Here is a 22799-nt window from a genome sequence, read left to right as displayed (position 1 = left end):
CTCAAACAATTATTGAAATGAAACCATCAGATAAGTTTAGAGGGGAAATCTCTCTTTAGTGGGGCTGCTAAAATCTCATAAACATCTTAAACATGACAAGGAGCCCCAACTAGACAATGCTTCTTTGGTTGGGAACCAGTGTTTTTTAATGTTAAATCTTAAAGGGATAGTTTGGGTGTTTTGAAGTTGAGTTGTATGAGGTACTTATCCATAGTTAGTGTATTACCAACACTACATAACGGTTTGGAGAAACAGATGGGAGTTACCGCACTGAACCAAAGTAATTTACTGCTGTGGACAGGGCTGGCAAAAAAAACTAAATAATATATAATATATAATACGAATATTTTCACTGCTTTACCTTGCCGTCAGACAGCCCTTTCCGACTGGGAACTGAAGTCATTGTATTCATCTATGCTCATGCCAAAGCCACCAGACTCCATTGAAAAAAAACTGTAATTTTGTAGAACACAGGAGTTGCTGATCTACCGCTGCCTCGATCGGTTAGTTTGTTTGTGTAATTCTGTGACTTTGATCACACAATTGTCATACAATAGCACAAACGAACTAACCAATCGAGATAAAATTACTGTATTTTTCACTGGAAACATAGACTGTATAGCTGTCTCACAGCAAGGTAAAGCGGTGAAAATATTCTAAATATAGTGTACACTTAAACTGATATTAATTTTTTTAGGTGGGCCTTTCTTTTAGGTGTCTAAAATACGTTTTGCTGCCGGCCCCGTCCACAGCAGTACATTGCTTTGATTGCGTGCGGTAACTCCTGTCTGTTTCTCCAAACTGCGGGCGTGCCGACCGCCATCTACTGTAGGTAATACACTGACTATGAATAAGTACCTCATACACCCCCACTTCAAAACACCTGAACTATCCTTATAACCTGGAAAGTATACCTAGTAACTTCACCTGTCAAATAAATATACAGGAGCAAAAACGACAGTATTTCCCTCTGAACTGTAGTGGAATAAAAGTATATAGTGGAATAAAATGGATATTCTAGTAGTAGTGTGCTACAAAATTGTACTTACGTTCAGTAGTACTTGAGTAAATGACTCTCTAAAGTACTTTCCACTACAGTATGTGTGGGTGTGTTGGCATTGGACCAATCTCCTGCTGCACATGCCTGGGATATATTAAGAGGGAAATGATGCCAAAAACCACTAGACTTCAGCCCTCCAAATCTTCATCGCAGGAGTCATAGTAAAGACTAATATACAAATGCACACACAACCATGTATACCATCCTCAACTATACACTGAACAGTAACACTACGCTGTATAGTGAGCAGAAACTGAGGGCTGTGTAAATATGGGTGCCTACACACCTGCCTCAGTCTCCTCAGTGTGAAGCAGCTATAGAGAGGCCTTATGGAACACGACAGTTGGCCTCCATCTTTTTTGGCGCTCACTTGTGGCACTTCCACTTCCATTACAGTCATATTGTCAGGGTAATAGCGAGAGAGCAGCTCGCCATCTGGTGCATTATCACACAGCAATGGTGTCAGGAAGCAGGGAAGTCTGGTAGAGTGTCTTGGAAATACTTTCTCTCCCTCTGGCAAGGACTTTTTGCCTTCTGTTCCTTCAGGTGCACTAATTCGTTCTCCCAGGTAAGGTTGTTTGGGGATTATTTCACAGGATTGTTTGCAGTTAATAACAGCAGCGATTGAGAGTGGATTGCTGCTCCACATATTAATGAACTGTTTTTCTTTTCCAAAGATAGTTTTTATGAAGGATGAGTGCATCAGTGTGCGCTGCAGCTGGTTGGAAGAATGTCCACAATATTTCATCCAAAGCAGATGACTGTGACTCTCTCAGCAGCAGCAGCAATAATCTCCCAGACCTGGATGACCTTCAGCTACTGGAGGATGATTCATATATTTGTATTTGTTTGACAGATTTTCCCTCTTGACTTTACTGCCACCTAGTGATATGAGGCAATTACACCGATGGCTGCATGGAAATTACACACAGACGTCTGAGATGGCTAGGCCATGTTCTGAGAATGGAGCAGGACCGGATCCTGAGAGTCGCCTTAAGATGGACACCACCAGGCAAAAGAAAACCCGGGAGGCCCAAATCCACCTGGCGCAGAACTGTGATACAGGAGCTGGACAAGATGAACCTGTCATGGGGAGAGGCCCAACATGCTGGAGAGAGCTCATTGAAGCCTTATGTCCCATAGGGGATGAAGAGGAGTGATGCATGCCATTAAACCAAGCTTTGCGCATAGGTCCAGTCCTTTGCTAAACTTCCTCAACTGGCTTTTTGCCCTACAGCAAACGTTTACATTTTAAAACTTTGAAAATTCATAACAAATCAGACATATGTGCTACAACTTTGTAACTACCACCAAAATGTAGGCCCCCATGAGCAGAAATGTTCAGATGCTTCAACCTGGCAGGAATTATGAAGTCCATCACTCCGTTTTTCTCAAAAACTGTAAAACTAATTAAACCTCCTCCCACATTTTTTGCTCAATTTACACCAAGTTTGCTCCACTGCATCTTCAGACTGTCCTCCACAAACCATCCAGCCAGATCTTTGAATTATCGAAAATTGAGCCCACAAAACATTTTAGTGTTAACAGTACTGTACACAGCTACTGCGAATTCTCCCTAAATAAAGCTCCAATGTTCATGGAAATAAATGACAACATTTTGAGGTCATGGTAAATGTAGGGTGGTAAATTTCAGAATTTTTTTACAGTATTTTGAATTCTATCCTCATGAGAAACATTGCAGTCAATGGAAATCAAGCATTTTTACACATCAGTTTGTCACGTACGGAGCAATCAATCTTTGTCAAAATAAATTACATACGCAAATTCTCAATTCACAATTCACAATTTGGTCTCGAAAAACTGAATTTTTGACACTTGTTTGAAATCCTCCTTTACACGCAACCCCTCAAGTCAGAGTTTGAAGTAGGATTTTTTCCCCCTGGGCAGTAAGCTCACCAAGATAGTGACTTGCCCTTGGTGTCTGAAGTTGTGAGTTAAAAGACCCGATTGAAGCTAAATGAACATGCTAAGTCCCTAAAGGTTTAATGACGGTGGAACGTCCTCCATTTGTCTTTCTTCTCTTCCTTTTGTAATCTTCCTCCTCTTCTTCCAACTTCTTCTTTCTCTTCAAAATGCCCGGCCCCGAACCATTTTAACTGGTAAAAATTTTCAAAGGCACAACAATGTAAATATCTTATGTAGAAGCCACAATTGGGTCACGCTATAACATATTGTATTCACATCACTGTATAGAGAATTTGGCCCTCTGTTGACATCCCTAGTCCTCAATTACAAAGGCTTCCTGTAAGAGGATTAGCTATTTATTTTCATGGCAACAGAATCACATTATTTGTCTGTCGATTGGTGATCATTGCGACCAAACAAGCAGCTGCCCCATTACCCTTCTGAACTCCACCCACCCCCCCCTTTCCTGCCGCTCCACCGCGACCCCTCCCTCCTTCCCTCCCTCCATCCTCTTATTCCTCATCCAATCCTCAGTGGATTCATTCTGTGTCGGCTGTGCGTCTGCCATAGCATCCATTACCCATCCTCCTCTGTGTCCAGCTCCGTGATTTACAGCTGGGCGGAAAAGTCTGGTTTGAATTGATCTATAGCTGGTTTCATGTCTTCCACCAGTCTGCTTTCAATGGGGGATAAGATCATTACATGGTCTCGTTGTCATGTTCTGCTTCCAAACAACCTGGGTAGCTTCATCATTTGCATCCCAGATGCTCAAGTGAAGGATGTGATCTTTTCCAAGCTTCCCGTACGACATCGTGTAGAATATCAAAGGCAGGTATTAGAAGAAAAAACGTCATATAGTTTAGTTTCTGATATTTTTCAAGTATGTGCTGAGCTCCAGGCCGTCTGTTCCTTAGATGTAAGTGGCAGAGCCTTTTGTGTCTTTATGTAGATTTGCCCTTTCCTGATGCTCCGAGAGCCGGGGAGGATAATTGTTTATGATTACTCTGTGACATTTCCATATGGCTGACGAACGGTTTGCCAACACACACACACACACACACACACACTTACGCACACACATCTGTCAGGACCAAGCTGTTTGGAGCCTGAATGGTAGGTTTGGTTGGCCTGAAATTGAAAACCCCGATTGTTGGAGGGAAAATCACCTTTTTCCAGTGAAACGGTATCATTTCTTCACCTCAACTCAAGGAGGCTGTTTTCCCTGAGGGGGGACTGCTATGGTGGCATTGCAATCCTGTTGGATGGATGCTACATAAAGTGAGAGTGCTTTGTTCTATCGATTTGATGTATCAAACCCCCTCCCCCTCTTTTTTATCATGATAGCACCAGGATTATAACTCTTTCCTGGCCCTGATTCCTATTCCCCACGCACCCCCCTCCATGTCCCATGTGTATTTGGACTGTGTGGGTGGGGGGTTACCTTTGCATCAGCCCCCTGTGGAGATCATTGGGGCTAAATCATATTTACCCTCCCTCCTCCTCCTCCTCCTCCTCCTCCTCCTCCTCCTTCTCCTCCTCCTCCTCCTCCTCCTCCTCCTCCTCCTCCTCCTCCTCCTCTGCCAGGCAGATAGATGACAGCCACCTATTCTTTCCTCCAGACAGCAGGGTGTTTGCTGTTCCTCTTATCCACCCCAGAGACCGGCCTTGTAACAGTGTTATTCACCAGCAGGATCCGTCTCTATTTGCACTGCCATGTTGTAAGAGGAACAAAAGTGTTTGTTTGAGGCTTGAATACGCCTAGATCTTGGATAACCCGCGCACAAAATAATATCCTTTCGGGCCCCGTATTATGCCGCTCTATTTGGATGTCATGAATTTCCTCGGTGTTACTGAATCCCTCTGGCTTGGCTATTTTCTGTGGAGTGACATATATTTTCTAATACATCCCCCTGGGCTGGAGATAATGTTTTTTTTTCTTGTGTATTAACAGCAGATCCCATCTCAAAGGAAACAATGATGAAAAGTCTGAATAATAACAACAACAGCCTTAGGTGGACAAAGTAGCAACTTGATATCGAGCTATAACCTTCGTGTAAAGTCAGTTTCTGATCACATTTGAAAGAACTTCTTTGATATGTTTCCTCAAAAATGCATCCAAGGGGGCTAAGTCCTTCAATTAATTCTACCCTACTCTCTCTCAAAGATTCCTGCATTATTTATGGGCCGCCGCCACGGCAGATTATTATTTGCTGTGTGGTGTTTACATCCAAGATTTAAATCTAATCCCGGGGGATTGAGATGGTCTCATGTTTGGACTGACACTCGGGCGAGGCTTTGTAATTAGTAGAGGTGCCCTTTTGATATCTGCCTGATGAAAAACAGGGTGCAGTCTCACTCATTTCTCATCCAGCCCTGGTGGTGTCTAGTCATGCAAATAGAGTTATCTGCTCATGTTGTGAGATTTCTTTCTCTGAAACTGTTGCTGCCTGCTACAAAACAACGGATTGGAATTTAGTTTGTGGTGCTCAAAGCACCGCGTGGAAGTCGGTGACAGTGCCTAAGGAGTGGCAGACCGGGGTGGTGGTTCCCCTTTTCAAAAAGGGGGACCAGAGAGTGTGTGCCAATTACAGGGGTATCACACTGCTCAGCCTCCCTGGTAAAGTCTACTCCAAGGTGCTGGAAAGGAGGGTTCGGCCGATAGTCGAACCTCAGATCGAAGAGGAACAATGCGGATTCCGTCCTGGCCGTGGAACAACGGACCAGCTTTTCACTCTCGCAAGGATCCTGGAGGGGGCCTGGGAGTATGCCCATCCAGTCTACATGTGTTTTGTGGACTTGGAGAAGGCATATGACCGGGTCCCCCGGGAGATACTGTGGGGGGTGCTGCGGGAGTATGGGGTGAGGGGGGCACTTCTCAGGGCCATCCAATCCCTGTACGCCCAAAGCGAGAGCTGTGTTCGGATCCTCGGCAATAAGTCGGACTCGTTTCCGGTGGGGGTTGGCCTCCGCCAGGGCTGCGCTTTGTCACCAATCCTGTTCGTGATATTCATGGACAGGATATCGAGGCGTAGTCGGGTGGAGGAGGGTTTGCAGATCGGTGTGCTGAGGATCTCATCGCTGCTTTTTGCAGATGATGTGGTCCTGTTGGCATCATCGGTCTGCGACCTCCAGCACTCACTGGATCGGTTCGCAGCCGAGTGTGACGCAGTCGGAATGAGAATCAGCACCTCTAAATCTGAGGCCATGGTTCTCAGCAGGAAACCGATGGTTTGCCTACTCCGGGTAGGGAATGAGTCCTTACCCCAAGTGAAGGAGTTTAAGTATCTCGGGGTCTTGTTCGCGAGTGAGGGGACGATGGAACGTGAGATTGGTCGGAGAATCGGAGCAGCAGGGGCGGTATTGCATTCGCTTTACCGCACCGTTGTGACGAAAAGAGAGCTGAGCCGGAAGGCAAAGCTCTCGATCTACCGTTCAATCTTCGTTCCTACTCTCACCTATGGTCATGAGGGTTGGGTCATGACCGAAAGAACGAGGTCGCGGGTGCAAGCGGCCGAAATGGGTTTCCTCAGGAGGGTGGCTGGCGTCTCCCTTAGAGATAGGGTAAGAAGCTCAGTCATCCGTGAGGGACTCGGAGTAGAGTCCTTGCTCCTTTGCGTCGAAAGGAGCCAGTTGAGGTGGTTCGGGCATCTAGCACGGATGCCTCCTGGGCGCCTCCCTTGGGAGGTGTTCCAGGCACGACCAGCTGGGAGGAGACCACGGGGAAGACCCAGGACTAGGTGGAGAGATTATATCTCTACTCTGGCCTGGGAACGCCTCGGGATCCCCCAGTCAGAGCTGGTTAATGTGGCCCGGGAAAGGGAAGTTTGGGGTCCCCTGCTGGAGCTGTTGCCCCCGCGACCCGATCCCGGATAAGCGGTTGAAGATGGATGGATGGATGGTGCTCAAAGCAATGAAAAAATACGTTTGATAACGTTTTTTTAGAAAAATTATTACTCTGGATAATTCATAAACCTTGCTGTCAACAATTTTTATGAGGGCTCTTTTTCTTTGAAAGTGGTTCCTATCTTTCTGCACACAGGCCAGGTTAAACAAAACATTGTGTTATCTTTGACGTCCCTTATATGTAGGCTATCTTTTGCAAGAATCAGAGACAGGAATGATGACTTAAGTGCACTACTAGGAATTTACCTGTAAAAAAAAAACCCCAGTAAAGAACTGGCAGCAGGGTTGCCATTATGTTACGGTAAAATTAACAGCTGTGTACTGTTGATGAAAAATACAGTATGAACTGGTTTGTTTTATTACTTTCACAGTATTTTACAGTAAATTTGCTGTTTAAAAATACATTATAAAGCTGTTTTATTCTTTTTCTTTTACAGTATCCAACTAATTTGTTTGTATTTTTACATAAGTAATGATTAACTGCTTTGCCGATCAACCTGTGCCTCAGTCAGACCAAAGTAAAGGGAGTGAGGAGGATGGATGACTGGTATAAAAACAGTCACGAGGTCACACACAACAAAAACAGGAAAAATTGAAGCAACATACAGAAGACAATCTGGAAAAATAAAGGTGAATGCTTGGTGGGGATAATATAATACTGGGGCTGAAAACTATTGGGAAGCAGCCAGGTGTTTAGGCAGGAGATTGGTCAGGTGATGGGTTGGGGCAGGACAACTAGTGGACAGGTGAGGAATAACGGGAAGTGACTGGAAGGGTTAGAAAAACCTGGCAAATGGAATAAATAAATGTAGTCAGAAGCAGATAAATTAGATGAAACCATTACAGTTTTATGACATAACAGATGGTGCATCAGTTATTCATTCCAGGGAACGAATAACATGATGGAAAAAAAAAAAAAAACTATCTTTAGTGAAGATATGCCACCATATAAGATACTTGCATTCATATTTTTAATACTGAACAAAACAAACGTTGGAGAAACCCAACCCTGCATCTCTAAGGAGCTTTTGTAGCCTCTATTAACTTTCACTTTATGACTGCACATTTAATGTAGTTCCAGCAGCTCTTATCATCGACTGCCATTAGGAGCCGTTCCCAACAACAAAGCTCTGATAAACTCCCTGTATACTCCCTGCCCAACACCACAATGCAGACGAAGTTAGAGATAGCAAACGGAAAGTGAACACAGTAAAGACTCTGTCAGAAGATATTTTCTCAGACTAAATGAGCTGAAAGGAAGGTGGATATTGGCCTTAAATTCATCAAATGGCCTGAAAGACGACTTCAAATGAATGCTACTTGCTGCTATTTCAAGGCGGTTAATTGTTTGCTAACATAATCTGAAGATGTGATGTTAACGTTAGATTGTTTTATTGTTTTTGTTCTAACGTTAGCCCAAGGGTGGCAAAAATATCGAGTCAGCTTTTAGTTCATTTAGTAACCAGTCTGACGCTTAAAACAACGTTGGGTGACAACCGAGGTTTAAGGGTCGCATAAATACCTCATTAGGAAAAACAGCTAGCTAACAACGCTGAAGTTAGCCTCCGATTCGTAGCTTCCATTTTGGCAGTTAAGGGGAAAGTTAAAGGTCCCATATCGTGCTCATTTTCAGGTTCATACTTGTATTTTGTGTTTCTACTAGAACATGTTTACATGCTGTAATGTTAAAAAAAAACTTTATTTTCCTCATACTGTCGGCCTGAATATGCCTGTATTTACCCTCTGTCTGAAACGCTCCGTTTTAGCGCATTTCGATGGAATTGCGACGGAATTGCAACAGCTTGGGTCCATGTGTACTTCCTGTCAGCTGATGATATTCACATACACTGCAACCAGGAATAAACTGGGACACATTTAGAATGTTCATGTTTAAAACTGCTTAAAGGGTCTAAATATGGTATATTTGTGACATCACAAATGGACAGAAATCCTGACAGCTTGTTTCAAATGCAGAGTTTCTGAATACGGGCTGTGTGTATTTCCCTGTGGATTGAGCGGAAACGTAATTTACATTGTTGAGCAACTGATCCTCCTTTTTCACCCCTGTGGTTAAAGTAGACACTTTTGGCAAAGCCTTGACACTGTTTGAACTCACTTTCAGATTTTTTGAAAGCTTTATTCTATTTGTGAAAATGAAAAAAGGGAGATTTCACTGTTTTTTTTCCACATCTATGACAACATGAATACACATGCATTCTAGGCTGTTTCACGAGAAGACCCACAAAAGAAAGAGTGCATTGACATAACAGTTAATGTAGGCTAATCAACCTTTATTATGATTTTGACATAGGGGATATTGGGAATCAATGCTGGTCAAACAAATATTATATTGCACGATAAGCACTTAAACTTTCCACTATAAGAGATCGCCCTTATTAAAAATGAATAAGTATAAAATAAGTAATTTTAATCTGTAACTAAAGACAATCCACAACTGTAAGTTATGAGCCAGAGATCACATACTGAGGCAAAGTTGGGTCATTTTTAAAAAATATATATATTTATTGATTTTATACATTTAACACATTGTACATACAACACAGAACCGTCCCCCAAATTAAACATATGGCAGTGTATAAAATTAAAAAAAAAATTTAAAAAAAAATCTTACTTGAAAGTAACTAATCATGAAGTTAAAAGTAATACATAAAACAAATATATAAATAAATAAATAAATGAAATCAAGAATATGGTCACAAGCATAAAACAAAGTACAGCACACATTCCTCACAATAAGTTAATCACTTTTACTTTAAACTGAAGTAAATAACAGCCATTAAAAGTTGCCACACGGGACGTTGAACTCAGTTGTTATTGCAACCAGATTTGTACAAGAACAGAACATGGGTCACAGATGGAACGCTTGGTAACTTACGAGAAACACTGGCAGATGTCAATAAACTCCTTTCTTACTAACTTTATATGCAAATTTCTCAAGAGCAACTTGGGTCATTTAATTTACTGTAATGTGTGTAGACTGAGAGATATAAAGGTTTTATAGAATCCGCTTCTTTAAAGCTGCAATAGGTAGAATTGGAGCAAATATGATTAAAAAAAGTTGTTTTTATAAAACGGTAACTATATCCTGACAGTAGTGCATGAGACAGGTAATCTGAAAAATCATGTGCCTCTGTGTCCTCCGGTGTCCTCCGCTGCTCTTCATGGCATCTGCAAGATTTCACAGAAAGGGTCTCTGAGCAGCTGTCAATCACTCACGAACTACGATCAAACTGTCAAACTAGGCAGCGCTGATCAAATATGATTCAATATTCTGTTATTGTAATGCTTATAAACATCTCGTAGTGTACTGTTAAGCTGTAAAATGAGAAAGTTTGTGACCCGGCAGTCATGTTGAGATCAGTCGAGGAAATACCAAGCACCGCCCACCAGCCGGAACAAACTTCCTCATTTTACAGGTAAACAGTACACTACAAGATGTTTCTGAAAACATTTGAGGCGAGAAATAGGCATTACAGTAACAGAATATTGATTCATATTTGATCAGCGCTGCCTAGTTTGACCGTTTGATCGGAGTTTAAAGCCTGAAAACAGAGCCATGAGGAGGTGCAGAAGTTTAGTTTTCTCTCAGAACACTTGAATTACAATATGCTGAAAGGTTATTTTTTGCCCAATAATGCCAAAAATATTCTGCCTACTGCAGGTTTAAACTTTCCACTATAAGAGAATGCCTTAAGTTAAAATAATATGTATAAAATAAAAATACAAATTTTAATCTGTAACTAAAGACAACCCATACATTTTACTGTAAATCATTAGCCAGTTAAGATCACATACTTTTTTTATTTTTTTTTTATTTATTTATTTGCACAAATATAAAACTGCACAAAATCCAGTCAATGAAAAAAAAACAACAACAAGAAATGTGTCAGGAGAGGTCAAGAAGCCACAGGCTTATACAAAGGACCTCCCCCCAACCCCAGGAAAAAAAACAATAACAAAAAAGAAAGAAAGATCTAAACTAATTTTAAAAATACAACAAAAGTCAAACAACAACAAGAAGTACACAAAATGTGCAGAAAAACCTAACCAAACAGTGGAAAACAATCCAATAAAAACAATGAAATACATACAAAAAACAGTACAGAAAAAAAATAAAATGTATCTAAACATATCAAAAGATAATTAGACATCATGGATTAAATGTGACGATAAATTTCCTTTTAAAATGCTCTAAGGATAACGAGCTCTTGATAACATGTACATGTATATACTGAGGCAAAGTTGGGTGATTTCATTTACTGTAATGTGTGTAGACTGATATTTAAAGGCTTATTCTATCAATGTTCCTCAGGTCATCCTCATGTGCTAGGGCAGGGGTCAGCAACCTGCAGCTCCGGAGCCACATGCAACTCTTTAGCCCCTCTCTGGATTTTTTTGAAAAATTTGTGGAAATGAATTTTTTTGTTTACATTTTCATTTTTATTTATCATTGTTGTAGGTCTATGGTACGACGGTACTACGAAGTATTAGGACCACATTGAGGAAAAAAATAAATCTGAGATTTAGAGACTAAATTCGTAATATTACGAGAATAAAGTCGGAAGTTTACGAGAAAACTAAGTTGTAATATTACGAGAATAAAGTCATAATATTACAAAGTAGTAATTTTAAGTGTTATTTTCTTTTTCTTCTCGTAAAATTATGACTTTATTCTCGTAATATTACGACTTTTTTTCTCGAAAAGTTACGACTTTATTCTTGATATATTATGACTTTTTTTCACGTAATATTATGACTTTATTCTCGTAATATTACGACTTTTTTTTCTTGTAAAGTTATGACTTTATTCTCGTAATATTACGACTTTTTTCATTTAAATTTCTGACTTTATTCTCGTAATATTACGAATTTTTTTCTCATAATATTATGACTTTGTTCTCGTAATATTACGACTTTTTTCATTTAAATTTCTGACTTTATTCTCGTAATATTACGAATTTTTTTCTCGTAATATTATAACTTTATTCTGTAAATCTCCGATTTAAATTTTTTTCCCCTAAAAAACTGTTACCTTCATCACAATGCTCGAATGTCTTGCAGCCCCAGACAGATTTATTTTAATTTTATTTTGCCTAAAATGTCTCTTTTGATAGTAAAGGTTTCTGTAACCCCTGTGCTGGGGGGGAACCCTTGAAGGAGCTCCAGGAGGAACCCGGACACCACCCCTGTGGGAGCCACTGCTCCATCCATCCATCCATCCATCCTTCTCTGGTCCTGTATGGTGGAAACCAGCAGGTCTAGCGCCCCCCTAAGTCTACAGTCATAACCCTTCATCCAATCCACGGGGACAGACAGGAGGACCGCTGCTCTGTCACTTCATCTCCCCGCTCTGGAGCGGTGCTGAGCAGGTGAGAGAGACTCGTGAAGGACACACGGACGGCCGCGAACCTGCTACGGAAGGTAAGGACAACGAGCACCGGTGCAGATGTAGTATAGTGCTTGTTTGACATTATTATTATCATCAGAGAAGCCGGGGCGCTGCGTTTTTGACAGCTGGGAAATCAGCGTTGTTTACAACACACACTGAGTGGGATGCAATGGGATGGAGTTTATAATGCAGATCCTTCTGCGCAATGCAGAATTGGACGATATGGGTGCAAAGATTTTGCGTTTTTTCCTCTCGTATTGACAGATGCATGCAGAGAGATATAACGTGCAATATGTGACATATCGTGTCGTGGTGCATGGGGATGATGCTGTTACATGATCTGCTGCTGCACATCCTGCCATGCACTTCCCTCCCCAAAAAATAGTCGATGCACAGACGCAGATGTAAGGATGTATTTCAAGCATATAGCAACATTTAAAGCAATAAGTATTGAGTATTGCATTCTGCAGACCACGCCAGAGGCCATCGCCTATAATAAACGCCGCACATACCGATGATTCAAACCTGCCTTCCAGCCAGAACGATTAGGAAAGCAGCCGACGACTGTAAACACTTTTCATCTGGGGTGCAACTAAATGGCATGTCCTGGTGTTAGTGCATAAGATGCATGTAGGCATATGGGTCGTGCGCTGTCATCTTTTACTTGCAGATTGAGCCATAGTAGTGCTGCTTAATGGCTATTCTGTCAGGATGTCAGGTGCTGGAGGAAGGTGTCATGGGCGCGTCCTCCTCACTCCTCACCAGACTATAGAGGCTTCAGTGGGAGAGAAAACTGTCCATGCTACATGTTGCTAAAGTAAGATCCAGGTGACTTTCAGAGAAGTCCTGGAGACATCTCTTTAAGCAGGTCTTATCATCAAAATGAAGTTATTTTTTGTGTGTGTATAGTTCACTCATTGATGACATAAAGGATGATGGTATAACCTCACACAAATCAACTGTGCAGTGAATTACAAAAATCCCAGATGTGAGATTTAAATTGGTATTCTGCAAATGTGGGAGGTCATTGATTCAAAATCATGTTTGAACCTGTGATCTCAGTTAATATAGGTGCAGCACAGTGAGTAAGCGACATGGTGAGGTCTGTCTGTAACTCAAGATGTTTGCTTATATGACCACATAATGGGTTGATTTTATCTTCTTGTTTTTGTAATGCTGTCGAATAATGGCTTGGTTTACTGCAGCAGACAGCAGAGTATGATTTAAGCCGCAGCCACTTTCCATTGAGGTCTAATGAGCTTTGCAAAAGCGGTGTGCATTAATGATGCAATCAATATCACAAAACTAGATTATGATGACATCTCATGAACCTCTTTGTTTGCTTATTCACAGCTATAGAGTTGTTTTGCTTTTGTGATGGGCAGATCTGGTTGAATCGGTACCTAGTTTCTTGGATTAATTGTCTCAGATTAACATATTAATGTAGGTTTATGAACAAGACAATTTGATCTTACTGTGCGGCTTGTGTGCCCACCTGTTACTTGTTAGATTGTTTTGCTCATCCAGTATATAAATGTGTATATTTTAAAGATGATCAATTGCTAAATGTAAATCTCTTTCTGCTCCTGGGCGCTGTACACTTCAATGTTTTTGAGCGAAATCTTAATTTGATGTGCCATGTGTGAAATTCCTCACTGTGTGTTTGTCCTGATTGAATCAGAGCCACAAATGTGGCACAAAATGTCAGAGGGACTCCGTGGCCGCCTGTCAGGTGGAGCACTTTATGATTCGTGTAAGCTTGACTGCCGCTAATGCATCCTGTGCTGTCCTGTGTACACCCCCGAGGACAGTCCCTCTCCTTCATGCTAGGTGAATGAATTTACTCTGCTCAGAAGTAGGCTAACCTACTGTGTGCCAGGCATCATCTTACATTTTTTATCCCACTTGCCCCACAACGAAATATGTCTGATATAGCGTTCGCAAATGATGTAATGAGCTGCTCCCTCCCTGCCAGCATATTGGCTGTAAGGTTGCTGTGGCTTGAGGAGTCTGCATGACAAGTAAGTTTTACATAACATGGTGGTATACCCTGCAGGATGTGGATGTTCTGTGGAGCATTTCAAGGCTACAGACTCAGCCTCCATTAGTGTCACAGTCAAATGACTCAACATAGCCGTACACTAACTTCTCCTTTGGTTGGAAGCTTCAGTCACACACATCTGTCATGTATTGAGGCACACAGGCTAACCTCACCCGAGGCAGAAAATAGAGCTGTCTCCAACCTCTCCATCTCCATCTCCATCTCCACCTCACCTCAGTCGGCGTGGAACTTGTGAACACGAACGTGAGATGGATTGCTTTTACTCATCTGCTGTATGAATGTTTACTGCAAATCTGTCAAATGCATGAACAGTTCTTTTTATATTCACAAATATAAACAACTATTTTCCAGTTCAATTAGTGCCTTTTTACAAAACAGCATTATTTTGTTTGCGTAAAGCCAAATCTTGGATGTTTGCCATTAAAGATTACGTAATTTTAGAGTCGTTTTAGAAGATTAGATTTGTTTCTAGATGTCCTTCTGAGCCTTGGGCGGCAAATTTCTCGGGCAAAGATTCAAAGCATTAGTTAAAGAGAGGAAGACAGATCTTGCGTGCGATTTTGAGAAGACTCTAAACTGATTGGCAGCGTTGGCATTTGCCAGCAACAGGGCGAGTTTGTTAGGCGCTGTTCGTTCTGTCACACTGACGCAGTGTCGGTCACGCTGGAGAGAATACGTCCTGTAGACTTCTTTCATAATTAAATTGAATGCACGAGGAGAGAGGATATAGCAACACGAGCATAGATGCACATGAACATTTGTGTGCAGAAACACACACGCACACAAACACAAGCCCTCATTGCTGCAACTGTCTTCACTGCGTGTACAAGTGCTCTGTCCTGCTGACAAAACATGGGATGCTCTCGTCTTGATGCTTGCTTTAGATTGCTCAGCAATTTACGTGCCGGCGATCAATAGCGAGATCCACTAATGGTACGGCAGCTAGGCAGAGACATGACGTCTTCTGTGTTTGCCTGGAGACAGACCTCGCCTCTGTTCATGCCTGAGGATGAGAAAGGCCCTCAGTCCTCCATCTGCCATTTCTGGCTGTCTGAATACAGTTTGCACTAGACCTTCCATTGATTCTCCCACTGCGGACCGCTCCCTGCTCTCTGCATGCACGTGGCCCTATAGATCTTCTCTATAGAGACTGAGCTAAGTTGGAAAAACTCCTAGGCACAGTGCACATTTGTATCCCACTTGTTGACGATCCGTTTCATTTGTGCAATGTTAAACTACTAAACTGTAAGTGTAGTTAGTCATTTTGTTAAGCTTTCAGATATTTTATAGTTTTGTTATTATCATCTTCTAAAATGGTACTACAGGATCACTTGTAATACACATTGGCTTTGTATAGTCAGGGTGGGAATCACCAGAGGTCACACAATACGATATTATCACAATACTTAAGTTACGATACGATCTTATTGTGATTTTAAACATTTTGTGATATTACTTATCCTCTTTCAACTGAAAATTATGCAGTTTTGTCATAATCTGTTTTATCTAAGATACAGTTTTCACTCTGTTCTCAGAGTTTTCATTCACATATTTTGAGGTCAAAGGTCAAGGGACCCCTTTGAAAATTGCCATGCCAGTTTTTCCTCGCCAAAATTTAGCTTTCTTCCCGGCAAGCTAACATGGTTGGTACCTATCGATTCTTTCGTTTTTTTCTAGTTTCATATGAGACCAGTATCTTCACTTTAGCTTTAAGATGCTACAACCTCTGAAAGGCTGTCGGATTGTTAAGAGGTTAATAGTTTATATGATAAAAGATACTTGACGTCTGTGTATTAATACAATATTACCACGCAAAATATCGCAATACTATGCGGTATTGATTTTGTCCCCCACCCCTATTGTATAGCCAATAGGTAGAAAAGAGAGCTGTGGAGGTCGGAGCTGAAGTGACTTATCAATTAATTGATTGACAGAAAAGTAATTGGGTTGTTTTTGATATATATATTTATTTTTTTTTAAGCAAAAGAGCCAAACACTTGCTGGTTCTAGCTTTTCAGATGTAAGAAATTGCTGCTTTTGTTGTCTGACGTAATAGTAAACTGAACTGTGATGGGCATTTATCAGCATCTTATTGACCGGCTGTGGCTCAAGAGGTAGAGCGGGTCGTCCACTAATCGGAAGATAGTCGGTTCGATCCCCGGATCCTCCAGCTCTGCATGTCGAAGTGTTCTTGGGCAAGATACTGAGCCCCAAATTGCTCCTGAGGGCTGTGCCATCGGTTTGTGAGTGAATGACTGAATATTTAGATTAGATCCTGAAGGGCAGGTTGGCACCAAGCATGGCAGCCTCTGCCATCAGTGTATGAATGTGTGTGTGAATGGGTGAATGTTGACATGTAGTGTAAAGCTCTTTGAGTGGTCGGAAGGGGCACTATATAAATGCAAGTCCATTTACCAAACGATTACAGAAAATAACGGGCAGAGTAGTTGGTAATAAAGATAATCGTTTGTTGCAGCCTGAATGCAGCTGCCAACATTAGAAGCCAGCTGGATCTTTGAAGCACGTTTTGTATGTAAAGGATGTTTCTCTCAAATCAGTCACTTTGTTTGACTGAATAAGGTTTTGTTGCCTGCATGGGCTGATGTTCTATTTCTGGGGACGACTGTTGCCTACATGAATCTAATGATCTTGAATAGTTGCTCCCGGCAATTCTGGAGGCTAGTTACTTTTAAAGGCTCACCCCAAGTGAATAATTATTCAGCCACACTGGATTAATGTTGTTTTAGTGCGTGTGTGTCCGTGCACAAATACATATATGTGGCTCATCTAGCTCTCCTGCAGTCCATGATTTGTATCTACGGCCTGCTTGAATGAACTTTTTACTTGATTTACACAAATGCAGCACAATGCTGAAGATAAAAATAGATATATTTGATTTCACCTGCTGGCTTTTTGTCTATTTATAGCATTAAAGCTCCTGGAGAAAGATGTTATTTATTTACTGACACGGTAAGAAAAGGTTTTGAAGAAACGGCTTAAAGATATAACTTAGAGTGTCTTTTATCGTAGAACATTTAATCTGTTTCCCTTTTTCTTTATCAGTGTGATTTTGTTTGTTGATAAAGTTCTGTGCTGACTCTTGTGGCCCCTACGGTTTAATCTATCTGCCAAAGTGATGTCTCATTCAGAATCAGATTACTCCATTTCCATTAAGATAATGTGGACCGGACAAGCCGGTAGTGTTCGGAAATTGCCTGGTATCTCCTCCTGTCACTCCTGTGGGGGAAATAGAATGACATTCATCAATGTCATCAGAGTGTTATCTTGAAGTTGGTACAAGTTTCATGTTCAGAGATTAGTCAGTGGTCTGTTGGGACAACTGGAGAGTTCAACTCCTCAAAATCACAATTTAGATACTATTGAGGAAAACATATAAAGATTGATTTATTAAAGAGGTCACTGATGAACTGGGTAAATTATTGATTTACTGATTGATTCATTTATTGGTTTACAGGTCATCTGTGTGTCTGATGATGTTGAGTGTTTCATTTAAGACATTATCTTGGCTACATTCAAGAACAATTAAAATCTGCAAATAACTAGGTTACATTTGACAAGGTTTAATTTCTTTTCTCTGATCCGTCGCTCGCTTTTTTTCTCTATTTTTAGACTTTACAATCAAAGTAAATCTTTTGGGATTCATGCACTTAATTAGAAGGAGATTACAAATGCGTGCCCTTCGCCTGCTTATTTCTGTTAACAGTCTTTTAAATTTGATCAGATAATATTTGACTTCCTTCATTACAATGTCAGCACAGAAAAAACAGTTTGTTTGCTTATTAGCAGGGCCAGCCTTATCTAGCTTCACTGGGATGCATTCAATTTCCACAGTAATACTGTAAGAGTTATTTGCTCATCAAATAGCTAATTGCATTTTGCTTGTTGTCAACTTGTGCTAAAGAGGGTTGTATTTAATGATGATAAGAAGTAAAAGTGACAGTACTGCAAGGTTAACAAGTTCAGAGGACAGTTTTCCCTAATTAAGCAGTCAATTTGAAGCATCTTAATGTGAATGGGTCTTAATTAAACTACTCCTCAGAGTGTCAGATTACCTCTCGTGTATTTGTTTAACATTTCACTGAGCAGAAATCTAGTGTTGCTCACAGCGGAGTCTTGAGCCATCTGTTTTTTGCACCTTCGTAGGCGCAGTCAGGTACATTGTTTACAGGGCTGTGGAGAAGCTGTGCAGTCAGACAACACTATATGCTATTTTGGTCCAGTTAGTATGAGATTACTTTCAATTTAATGCAATTTGAAAATCAGTGGCGCGTGTCTTATTTATACCCTGGGATTTCAGCCAGAGTGTTGTTGTTGTTGTTGTTGTTAATGCGTTAATTCCTCATCTGTTGAGAGATTTTTTGTTCCTTCCATGCCGTTACAAAACATGTTATCCAGATCAGACCAGATCATAATGAATGACAGAGATTGTTTGTGAAGACCTTTGAGAAAGCTGCAAAATGAAGGGCTAGCTTTTATTTGGAGTAGAAGAGACGTTTTGGATGATTAAAGGTCGGAACAGAAATAATCACCTTTGGAAAAACCTTACCTATGCAACTATATATCCCCTCTGACAGTAATTTATGCCATAATCTTCACATGAAAGCTAGTATTTAGCATCATTTTAAAGATTAGATTACCTCTGCATCCTTCATCATTCATATTCTCAGTAATGGGCCACATTGTTTTGGATTTAATCCTATTTAATCTGTGTTTATCGTAGGATTGTGAAAGCTTACTGTAGTTTCAACCGCTTGCATTGTTATCTTATAGTGTCGGGGATAAAGAACCAGCCCGATGGTGCAGGGAACTGTCCAATTAGGTGCAAAAGCGTCTTCCTCATTGGGGCCTAGCTACTCTTGGGGCCTTTGAGCAAGGCCCGTTGCTATGGCGCTGCAGGAGCACGGGTGGAAGACAAGAACACGACTTCATCTACATGCTAGTTCAGCACGCAAGGCTCCTCCCAAGCACTCCTGAGCATAAACCATCACCTTTCATGTTGTTTTCCCAGCGTATGTTGCCTCATAGTGATGATGCGTGCTGTATATAGTTGACAGCTCGGACCTGTTACTGTGATAGCATACTAAACTGGAGTCATGAACTCCCCGCCGGTTGTGTGTTGAAAATAATGAAAGACTGAGGAGGTCAAAGGGGATTCTTCAACTAATCAGAAACGTCCTTGGTGAGAAGCACACTAGTTCCTCAGCTAGCTGACCTCTAGCCTTCTCTGGGACGGACTGCATGTGTGAGAAGTGCATGTATAGAAGGCTAATCGCAGAGAGAGCCCAAAGGCGAAGGCCTCCTGGCACGTGGAGCGAATACTGAGGGAGCCGAGCTCCTGGGAAGCCTCATTATACATTTAGGGGCGTCCTGTTTTCCCTCTCTCTGGACAGCTGGACGGCTAAATTGTTTGTGGATCAATAGTTTAGCTTCCTACTGGCTCCACAGAGTGAGCGAAGTGCATTTAAACCCAAGAAATCCCATTACCCTTGGCAGAGATGGGAAGCATAGCACTAGGGGCCTCAGCGAGTGCTATTCGCTGTGCCCATTATTCAGCCTCCCTGTTTGTTTACCTGCAGTGCTGCTGCTGAGACCACCCATAGGCATTTTTTACGCTAATCAAATTTCCGTCGATTTTCTTTGCTGCACAGTATCATCCATATATATCCCATGATATTCCCATTTGGTGATATTTTTAAATTAAATACACTGTATTTTTAAATCATCCTTTGGATGCTGTCATTTCCGGGACGCCGAGAGATCTCCACTCGGATCGATTGAAAGTTATAAGGTTGTGTTGTGCAAGCTGATTGTATATTAATGCTGCTTGTTATGACCAGAGCCCGGCTGCGGCCCGTCTGTATTGATTCAACACTTATTTAAAATGCCTGTTGTTTTTCAGTTCAGCTCTTTGGCTGTGTAAAAGGCAGAGAGAGAAAAGGGGGTAGAGAGAGGAGGAAAAAGCGGGGGTTGGTGGGTATAATGAGAGAAAGAGGAGAACAAAACATTTGGAGCTCTCCCTTCATTCCTTAGATCAGTGTAACCAGAAATAAAGGCTGTGGCTGGTGCAAGCTCTGGGCTGCGGGCCGCCGCTGTCCTCTCCTGGCTCTCTCGCCGTGATGCCGGCGCATTTTGTGTTTCGCTGGTCAGCCTCCGAGCTCCTGGGCCCAAGGCTGCATCTCTACATGAAGAGCCCATTGATGTGGGCAACATTAGCATTCGCTGTGGGCGAGCACGACAAACAGGTTGGTTTTCCGTTTCACACTAACAAACCTGTTCTCTCTGGATCCTCTCAAAAGGGGTCTCAAATCAACCCCTCTTGTTGCATAGCTAATGAGCGTGGATAAAAGAGGTCAAAGAATGCTTATGTAGACCTCTTCAGTCCAAGCAGTGTGCTCTTTGTATAAAGCCTCGCCCTGCCAACTGCCACGTCAGGGCAACACTTTCACATCTGGCTCACACACTCACAAGGTGATGTAACCACCTGCGTCATGTTTTTTATAAGTGCTAGCGGGACAATACACCAGCACTAATAGCTTCCGACAAACTACCCGAAAACGTCCCCGAAAACAGAAGTTGTTCCATTCAGTCGGCATATCATTATTCAGATCTGAAACCAGCATTCTGGCTGACTTATGCATGAGATTTGTGCACTAATTATGCTGCAGATTCTTTTCCTTGGCTCGGTTTGTAGCTGCAGGAGCTTTTGTAGCAATCTGCTAATTCATGCTGCTGAAATTATCGTCACAATTTTTACTTAGCAACAGCAAATTGCCCCCGAGAAGAAGCTGCTAATATTACCCCAGGAAAAAATAACACATGCGATGCATCTCTGTGTTTTAATTATCATGAGTCAGACTACTGCTTGAGCAAGTCATCCTGATGCCAAGAGAGAGAGGTTGAGGGTGAGAGAGAGAAGGGGAAGCCAACTTCCTAATTACAGATCTTTCTCTTCTACCATTGTACACTTCAGCCTTAATGTAGAGGAATTTATATGAGCAGTAAACAGGCAGATAATGAAGATGTGAGTGAAGATACTACCCGTATTATTCTCATTACTGGCCGTCTAGACTGACGGAGGTGCCAGCGATTACAACATCAACTCCCTGCCAGACTGAAAATATCTCTCACATTATTCCATGGAGAAAAATAAGCCATGCATACATATTAATATGGCATTTGTTCCTCCGAGTCCAGTTGGGCACGGAGGTGGACAGCCTCCATGCTGTATGTGTGGGCCTCGTGGTGAAATGTGTCAGTAGTATAGTGGCCGGTGTCACCGTTTGGATTATTCATGAGGAAGGTGTAATGACAGGGAATGGAGGAAAGGGCATCCAGAGGTGAATCTGACTGGGAGAAAGAGCACTGAATCCTTTTTTGTGCTCTTTTTACACACACACACACACGCATGCACACACACACACATGCGCCTTTGCAGTACTCTGACTCTTATCTGCAACACACAGCTCCACTCATGCTGCACACACAGGGCCATAGTGTGTGGAGGACAGACGGAGCGAAGGGCACAGCGTCACAGCCAAGCGAGCACACATTCACACACTCCCTCCCTACACACACACACACACACACACACACACACACTCACTCACAAACACATATGCACAATGGTTGGTAAGAGGAGGGGCTGTACTTTTACTTAATTCCCCGGCTGCAACCAGAGGACAACAAGACAAACACTGCTCTTCTTTATGACAGAAGGGGGTTTCGAAATGACTCTGTGTTTAGAGAGACTGCTGGAGTACTTCATGTTATTCACATTGACCTGTGACCAACCAGATTATAATTTGACTCCATTACAATGAAATGAAAAGGTTGCAAAAAATGAATGCCTCAATTGAACTCTATATTAGGCATCAAGCTAAATAACTTATGAATCACATTTTCCACAAAAGGTTTTTTAAACAAAACACAAAACTGAGAAAATGATCATGAATAAAAATATAGAAATAAGTAAGAACTTGTTAATACACTTTTTTAATTATGAAATAGTTCGACATTTTGTGGAGAGTTGTTAGAGGAGATGATTGATAACACTCTTATGTCTGTCTGTTAAATTGTTTATTGTTTTATAATAATAATAATTATAATAATATGACTAGATATTAGTGATAAAAAAACAATTAGGACAAGATATATATAATAACAACAATAACAATACAGTAAATATATCAAGACAAGTGTGTGAAATATGTAGCTGGAGCCAGGCAGACCAGTAGGTCAGCTTATCTTAGTTTAGCATAAAGACTGGAAGCTCACAATTAACATGTTATATCTTGTACAAAAAAACAAAGTGTAAAATTGACAATATGTTTTTTATGGACTAGCCTATTTCCCGGGCGGGTGCAGTGACTTCTTGGAGTCTTGTTGTCACCATGAGGTTGCCAGGCAACCAGCAGAGA

At 41.5% G+C, this 22799-nt stretch overlaps 1 protein-coding gene across 2 annotated transcripts in view; it reads left to right on the top strand.

The window, feature by feature from the left end:
• The first annotated feature begins 12196 nt into the window (after nt 1-12196).
• Nucleotides 12197-22799, top strand: part of cntn1a (contactin 1a) — an 84159-nt gene continuing 73556 nt past the window's right edge. The window contains exon 1 of one of the 2 annotated variants that reach the window (XM_074632335.1): nt 12197-12331. The gene's annotated coding sequence lies outside the window, so the exon portion shown is untranslated. Of the gene's footprint in view, nt 12332-20403; nt 20625-22799 lie in introns of those variants that run through there. The other variant, XM_074632336.1, reaches the window with a different exon arrangement.

This window comes from Sebastes fasciatus, chromosome 4, assembly GCF_043250625.1.
Source record: "Sebastes fasciatus isolate fSebFas1 chromosome 4, fSebFas1.pri, whole genome shotgun sequence".
Classification (NCBI taxonomy): Eukaryota; Metazoa; Chordata; class Actinopteri; order Perciformes; family Sebastidae; genus Sebastes; species Sebastes fasciatus.
This window is presented reverse-complemented; position numbering and strand designations above follow the sequence as displayed.